Raw genomic sequence first — 8,740 nt, 5'->3', positions numbered from 1 at the left:
AACATGACATTCAACCTCGCACCAACTTCCCTTCTCTTACATCTCATAACCTTACTCTTACCCACATTAACTCTTAACTTCCTTCTCTCACATACCCTTCCAAATTCTGTCACTAATTGGCCAAGCTTCTCTTTCGAGTCTGCAACCAGTACAGTATCATCAGCAAACAACAACTGATTTACCTCCCATTCACGATCATTCTCGTCTATCAGTTTCAATTCTCGTTCAAGCACTCGAACATTCCCCTCTCACACCACTCCATCAACATACAAGTAAAACAACCATGGCAACATCACACATCTCTGTCTCAGCCCCACTCTCAATGGAAATCAATCGCTCACTTCATTTCCTATCCTGTCACAAGCTTTACTACCTTTGTATAAAATGTTCACTGCTTACAACCACCTTCCACCAATTCCATATAACATCACATTCCACATCGCATCCCTATTAACTCTATCAAACGCTTTTTTCCAGATCCATTAAGGCAATATACACCTCCTTACCTTTTGCTAAATATTTCTCACAAAACTGCCCAACTGTAAAAATCTGATTCATACATTCCCTACCTCTTCTAAACCCACCCTGTACTTCTAAGATTGCATTCTCTGTTCTATCCTTAATCCTATTAATTAGTACTCTACCATACACTTTTCCTACCACACTCAACAAACTAATACCCCTTGAATTACAATACTCATGCACATCTCCCTTCCCCTTATAGGAATTATAAAAACTGTAAATATCATAAGGAAATATACTGTGAATCAAAATAAATAAAGCAAATATACTGTAAATCAAAAGAAATAAAGGAAATAAATTTAATGTGTTCCAAACGTCCACAAATACTGTACAGCACACATAATCATAGAACTCATTTCTAAAAGTTTTTAATATAATTCAAGGAACAAATTATAACCATTAACATAATAAATTAACCCACATTAATAATTCACAATATAGAAATATATTGACAGACTAAGTCGTTCTTTAACTTTGATGAGAGCCATGGCTAGTGTGAGGGAGATGAGAGGAGGAGGAGGGTGTTACTTCTTGGAGGGAGAATCTCCCTCCATGAGATCTTTTGGTAAAATACAGTATTGTATTGGGAGTTTTCTTTCTTGAACCGCATTCACCATCACTAACTCAATCACTTAATACGGTATTGTATACACTCTTTGGTCAGTCATTTTCTTACACTATTACCAGTACATTCAACTTCCACAAGGAACGTATCTAAAGAAGACTGCTTTTATCTTTTCTTTAAGAGAGTATTGATAGATTTGCTGATTGTCCTTTAAAAGCCTTACCTGGGTGATTTTTCTAAATTATACAGGGTTTCCCACATTCTTATTGTCTTCCTAATTTCACTTGAAGCGAGCAATTTGTCCCTCTTTCTCTCCTCCTACTATAATGAAATTCCTTCTGCAACATCTTTTTGCTAATTCTTAGGCAACTCTTTACCTCCTCAATAGCTCATTTAGAAGACTGTTTATGACATCATAGTCCACCTTCACCACCATTTTCTTACCCAGGGACACAGTATCACTGACAACTGCATACTGGATTGGTTCTAATTCCCCGAAATCACGTTCAGCAATGAAATCGGGCTTCAGTTTCCTCTATGCAAAATTGAAGGTTCTGTTAGTGACACCTTCCTGGATTTTATCAATCATGAAGCAGCTGACAATGTGGAAATGTTCTTTCCAAAACTCTGAGGGTGAGGTTGGTCCCTTCAGTGGCCTTGGAGCATTGCCTGTAATAAAGCTTCTTGAAATTTGAAATTATCTGCTGATCCATGAGTTCGAGTTAGGAAGCAGGAACTTTATTTGGATGTGTTTAAATTCTTTCCATTAGGCCCTCTTTAATGGATGGAGGATGGACAGGAACATTGTTCTTAAGCAACAGGGCTTAGAGTGAGTTCTTCTCCATAAAGCACAATTTTGATCTCAGGACTAAAAACTTCATTGACCCATTCCAAAACAAAACAAGTCACCCAACCCTTGTTTTTTCACCTCCATGGATCTTTTAGTTGCTTCTGCACACTGTACTTTTTAAAGACGTGAATTCTCCGAGTGATACACCATGGTTGGATGGTCTTTCAAGGGCTTGTGACTGGAAATTGTATTTTCTTTTGCAGTAATGAAGGTACTCCTGAACATATTCTTCCAAAAAACAGATTGCAGTTGAACAGTCTCTACAGCATGTAAAATTCATAATCCATGAACTTTCATATTCTAAAATGTTATTTTCATTAGTAAAATAAATTTTTGAATATACTTACCCGATAATCATGTAGCTGTCAACTCCGTTGCCCGACAGAATTCTACGGAAGGGATACGCCAGCGATCGCTATACAAGAGGGGGGTGTACTCACAAGCGCCACCTGTGGCCAGGTACTGCAGTACTTCTTGTTGACACCACCTCAATTTTTCCTCGGTCCACTGGTTCTATGGGGAGGAAGGGTGGGTCAATTAAATCATGATTATCGGGTAAGTATATTCAAAAATTTATTTTACTAATGAAAATAACATTTTTCAATATTAATCTTACCCGATAATCATGTAGCTGATTCACACCCAGGGAGGTGGGTGAAAACCAGTGTACATGTATATCAAGAAGCTAAGTATCCCGTATTTCATATTATCAGTTATTCAAAATAACAATGAAATTATAAGTACCTGGTAAGGAAGTCGACTTGAGCCATTACTCTGCCTTAAATAAGTTCGTCTTCCTTACTGAGCGCAGCGTTCCTCTTAGGAGGCTGAACAACTCTAAGGTGCTGAAGTATCAAGGGCTGCAACCCATACTAAAGGACCTCATCACAACCTTTAACCTCGGCGCTTCTCAAGAAAGAATTGACCACCCGCCAAATCAACAAGGATGTGGAAGGCTTCTTAGCCGACCGTACAACCCATAAAAAGTATTCAAGAGAAAGGTTAAAAGGTTATGGGATTATGGGAATGTAGTGGCTGAGCCCCCGCCTACTACTGCATTCGTTGCTACGAATGGTCCCAGGGTGTAGCAGTGCTCGTAAAGAGACTGGACATCTTTGAGATAGAATGATGCGAACACTGACTTGCTTCTCCAATAGGTTGCATCCATAACACTCTGCAGAGAACGGTTCTGTTTGAAGGCCACTGAAGTAGCCACAGCTCTCACTTCATGTGTCCTTACCTTCAGCAAAGCAAGGTCTTCTTCCTTCAGATGAGAATGTGCTTCCCTAATCAGAAGCCTGAATAGTAAGAAACTGAGTTCTTAGACCTTGGAAAAGAAGGCTTCTTGATAGCACACCATAAGGCTTCTGATTGTCCTCGTAAAGGATAAGACCTTTTTAGATAGTACCTAAGAGCTCTAACTGAGCAAAGTACTCTCTCCAGTTCATTCCCCACCAAGTTGGACAGGCTTGGGATCTCGAACGACTTAGGCCAAGGACGTGAAGGAAGCTCGTTTAGCAAAAACCGAGCTGCAAGGAACATGTAGCCGTTTCAGATGTGAAAACTATGATCCTGCTGAAGGCGTGGATCTCACTTACTCTTTTAGCTGTTGTCAAGCACACGAGGAAAAGAGTTTTTAATGTGAGGTCCTAAAAAGAGGCTGATTGGAGAGGTTCAAATCTTGATGACATAAGGAACCTTAGGACCACGTCTAGATTCCAGCCTGGAGTGGACAACCGACGTTCCTTTGAGGTCTCAAAAGACCTAGGGAGGTCCTGTAGATCTTTGTTGGTGGAAAGATCCAAGCCTCTGTGGCGGAAAACCGCTGCCAACATACTTCTGTAACCCTTGATCGTAGGAGCTGAAAGGGATCTTACTTTCCTTAGATGTAACAGGAAGTCAGCAATCTGGGTTACAGTGGTACTGGTTGAGGAAACTGCATTGGTCTTGTACCAGCTTCGGAAGACTTCCCCTTGAGACTGATAGACTCTGAGAGTGGATGTTCTCCTTGCTCTGGCAATCGCTCTGGCTGCCTCCTTCGAAAAGCCCCTAGCTCTTGAGAGTCTTTCGAAAGTCTGAAGGCAGTCAGACGAAGAGCGTGGAGGTTTGGGTGTACCTTCTTTACGTGAGGGTGACGTAGAAGGTTCACTCCTAGAGGAAGAGTCCTGGGAATGTCGACCAGCCATTGCAGTACCTCTATGAACCATTCTCTCGCGGGCCAGAGCGGAGCCAACCAACGTCAGCCGTGTCCCTTTGCGAGAGGAGAACTTCTGAAGTACCCTGTTGACAATCTTGAACGGCGGGAATGCATACAGGTCGAGATGGGACCAATCCAGCAGAAAAGCATCCACGTGAACTGCTGCTGGGTCTGGAATCGGAGAACAATACAACAGGAGTCTCTAGGTTATCGAGGTAGCGAACAGATCTATGGTTGGCTGACCCCACAGGGCCCAAAGTCTGCTGCAAACATTCTTGTGAAGGGTCCACTCTGTGGGGATGACCTGACCCTTCCGGCTGAGGCGATCTGCCATGACATTCATACCGCCCTGAATGAACCTCGTTACCAGCGTGAGCTTTCGATCTTTTGACCAGATGAGGAGGTCCCTTGCGATCTAGAACAACTTCCACGAAAGAGTCCCTCCCTGCTTGGAGATGTAAGCCAGGGCTGTGGTGTTGTCAGAGTCCACCTCCACCACCTTGTTAAGCTGGAGGGACTTGAAGTTTATCAAGGCCAGAAGAACCGCCAACAACTCCTTGCAATTGATGTGAAGTGTCCTTTGCTCCTGATTCCATGTTCCCGAGCATTCCTGTCCGTCCAAAGTCGCACCCCAGCCCGTGTCTGATGCGTCCGAGAGGAGACGGCGGTCGGGTTTCTGAACAGCCAAAGGTAGACTTCCTTGAGAAGAAAGCTGTTCTTACACCACGCGAGAGAAGACCTCCTCTCTTCGGAAACAGGAACTGAGACCGTCTCTAGCGTCATGTCCTTTATCCAGTGAGCAGCTAGATGATACTGAAGGGGGCGGAGGTGGAGTCTCCCTAACACGATGAACAGGGCCAGCGATGAAAGTGTCCCTGTTAGACTCATCCACTACCTGACTGAGCATCGGTTCCTTCTCAGCATGCTCTGGATGCATTCTAGGGCTTGGAAGATCCTTGGGGCCGACGGAAAAGCCCGAAAAGCTCGACTCTGAAGATCCATACTCAGGTAGACAATGGTCTGGGATGGGACGAGCTGGGACTCCTCAAAATTGACCAGGAGGCCCAGTTCCTTGGTCAGATCCATAGTCCATCTGAGAATCTCCAGACAGCGACGACTTGTGGGAGCTCTTAAAAGCCAGTCGTCTGACGGAGCCGGACACAAGATCATGGTACTGCTGCACAGTCTGTGAACTGTCAACCATGGGGAAGCGAGGAAGTACAGTGAACCCTCGCTACTTCGCGGTTCGACCATCGCGGATTCACCACATCGCGGATTTTTTCCATAACCCATATATATACAGTAATATATATATATATGTATGCATGTATTTATGTATATATGTAGGTATGTATATGTGTATACATATAAATATATATATATACACACACACACACACACATATATATATATATATATATATATATATATATATATATATATATATATATATCTAAAGTAGGAAGATGTGATGTAGTTCTAAGGGAAAAGTATGGGAAATATGTCTGGGTAATAAGCAAAGCTCTACCTCCAGTTTGTTTCTACATTATGATCAGAGATAAATGTAAACAAAACATTGGTTGCCATTTTTTATCGTGCTTTTTAGCATGTTTAGGAAATGCATGATATAAAATCACCTTTAATATTTGTGCCTGTTTTAGTTTAGGGTACTGTAGTACATGCATTAAGTGTTCTGTACATTAAAGGGTAGTTTGTTAACAGTACTACGTACAAGGGAAGGTTTTAAAAGTCTGAATATACATGTTGAATAAATAGGTAAATATGGTGTCACTACTTCGCGGATTTTCACCTATCGCGGCCGCGACTGGAACCTATCTACCGCGATAAACGAGGGTTCACTGTACAGTGACAACCCGAAGCTGTCTAGACTGTCTGGGTCGTACAGACAACTCCTTATCGGGTTGCTGAGGTTGCCGCACTGCGTCACAACAAGTCACTTCTGCTGGTTGTTGAACGTCTTCCCAGTGACACACTGACTCCGTAAACAAAAAATCCTCTAACAAGGACTAAGCTTGGACTGCATGTCTTGCAACACAGCTCAAGGTCTATGGGAGCAGGTGTGGTAACAGACGGGGTTAGCGACTGAAGTGGAACCATTACCTTCCCTGGAAGCATGTTATGCTTAAATAAAAGTCCATAGGAGGCTACGCAGCTAAAGGCTCCTCTCCAAATGACAGAGTCCTCAAGGGAATATCAGAAGGAGGGAGAAAAGCACTTTCTCATCTACAGGGACCATATCCGAGAAAAGCTAAGTTCTCTCAGTGAGGGTTTCACTGGAGCAAAAGCAGCAGACTAGAAGGCAACGTTATGAAACTGCTTGACAGTCTAGTGAGTTGGCAACAACCAAAGATGTGTGACTGAGAAGCATGCGGTAAGGTATGCAGAGCATGCTGTATGCAGAGCATGCTGTATGCAGAGCATGCTGTATGTAGAGCATGCTGTAAGGTAAGCAGAGCATGTTGCATGGCGTGTAACATTTCTCAGAAATTCCATGACCAGTGCTAGATTGAGTAATATCGCATTACTGTCCATTGAAAGTGCACGTGCCGAGGGAATTGATTTAGACTGTTTTGTTGATGAATTTGATAGCCGGCATGATAATCGTAGAATTAAGCTGCACTAAATATACGTACTATAATCTACTTCACCTCAGGAAAGGGAAACTCGCCCTGTTGGCAACACTGCATTACTTCATGCATGCTTGCATGGGGTTTTAATATCAACATAATATTTACATTACATTCATAACTCATGATTCATTTTTGTTTTGAAGATATTTTTGCCATATTTTTGCGATTTTGTTAAAAATATATTGCAAGGAATACATATATATTTTTTTTTTTAAGTAATACGAATAACCTCCATTATCATAATGTTTGTGTAGGCATACATGTATATGTTTTACAAATGCAAGTTATGAAAGTAATGAGGTGTTATTATTGTCATTTGTTATTTCAAAGTTGAATGGGAAGAGGCTCAAGCTGAGGAGAAAGTGGCAGATGCATGCGTTGAGGTGGCTGACTCATAGCATGAGGTTCCTGCCTCAAGAGTTGCGCTTGCCTCAAGGGTTGAGGTGGCTGCGCAGAGAGAGGCTCTTGACTCACGAGTTGAGGTTCTTGAGGTGTGAGCTGCGAGAGTTGAGGTGGCGGCTGCGCAGAACGCGGCTCCTGTCTCACGAGTTGAGGTTCTTGAGGTGCTTGCCTCGAGAGTTGAGGTTGCAGCTGCGAGAGCCGAGGTGGCTGCCTCAAGGATGGTAGAGGTTGTCGTACCTCAAGAGGTTGCTGCCTCGAGGATGGTCTTACTGCAAGAAACTCTTGTCTCAAGGGAAGAGGAGGTTGTAAGGCATAAGGCTCCTGCCCCCATTGTTGAGGAGGTTGCTGCGTGGTAAGAGGCTCCAGCCTCAAGGAAAGTGGAGGTTGCTGCACAGCGCTGGTATCTGGCAACTCCCAACGCGGCAGCTCACGCATGGAGGTAGCTAGAGGAACCTCAACCTCATACGTCTGGCAGATTGTACTGCGCAGAGGGGGAGGAGCGTTCGCAGGAGGAGGTGTATTAACCTTCTCTGCCTGAAACTCCTGCATCAACACCGCAAGCTGAGACTGCATTGTCTGCAGTATAGACCACTAGAGTTTAAGAAAGACAACAACAAACGGAGCTACTGTCCGTTGAGACTGAGGGTCTAAAACAGCTGGTGCGGCAACAGACGGAGCTACTGCCTGTTGCGATACCACCTTGCCTCTCTGGGAGGTGTGCAGTTGTCGTACTGCAGCAAGTCCGAACTGACCCAGGGCTAATGGCTACACCTAGGAGTTGGACTTGTGCGGAAGGGACCGACTTGCACTTAAAAGCTGCAAGATTTGGTCCATGGTTTCTACGAGAAACCTCTTCCGCAGACGAGGAATAAAAGGGCTCTCTCGTCTTTGTGTGGGTGGGGTGATCACGTCGGCAACGTGTGTAGATACACCCGAAACCACGGAGGGAAAAACGTCTGTTCGTCGATCAAGGCCTGCTGAACCCATAAGTCCTTCGACATTACTTCTCCCCTGGGCTTGGGAGCTTGTAAGAGGTCCCAGACTAGGCGAACAACTGGCACGAACAGACGAACCCTCGAACGCAACACTGTAACACTTTGCGCTAATCACTTATCACTTTTGATTTTCTGTTTGCACTTATTTCACTGAACTCGAAACTTTAAGTGGTTTGTACCTGAAACACGCAATTCTATCCTTCCTTAAAAGTTAGTAATTGCGAAAACAGAATTACAATGTAACAGAAAAATCTAATGAAAGATAAATAATTCAGTGGCTGGAAAGAGACTAAACACTAGATCAAATAAACTACGTTTAAAATCTCTCACCGCATAAAGCTTGAGAACAAGAATAAAACTCTAGAAACGTTTACCTTCTTCCCCTAAAGAGACTAGGGAGAAGAGCAAAAACGATAACAACGTTACTCGCTTGAACGAAACGTTTATCCTCCTCTCTCTCCCTCCGTCTCTATCTCTCTCTCTCTCTCTTGACTTAGAACCTGAGAGAAGAGCCCAATCATATATATCGTTAAAACATATTATTGTTAAAGGAAAAAA

The sequence above is a fragment of the Palaemon carinicauda genome, chromosome 9 (genome assembly GCF_036898095.1).
Source record: "Palaemon carinicauda isolate YSFRI2023 chromosome 9, ASM3689809v2, whole genome shotgun sequence".
In the NCBI taxonomy this organism is placed as follows: domain Eukaryota; kingdom Metazoa; phylum Arthropoda; class Malacostraca; order Decapoda; family Palaemonidae; genus Palaemon; species Palaemon carinicauda.
This window is presented reverse-complemented; position numbering follows the sequence as displayed.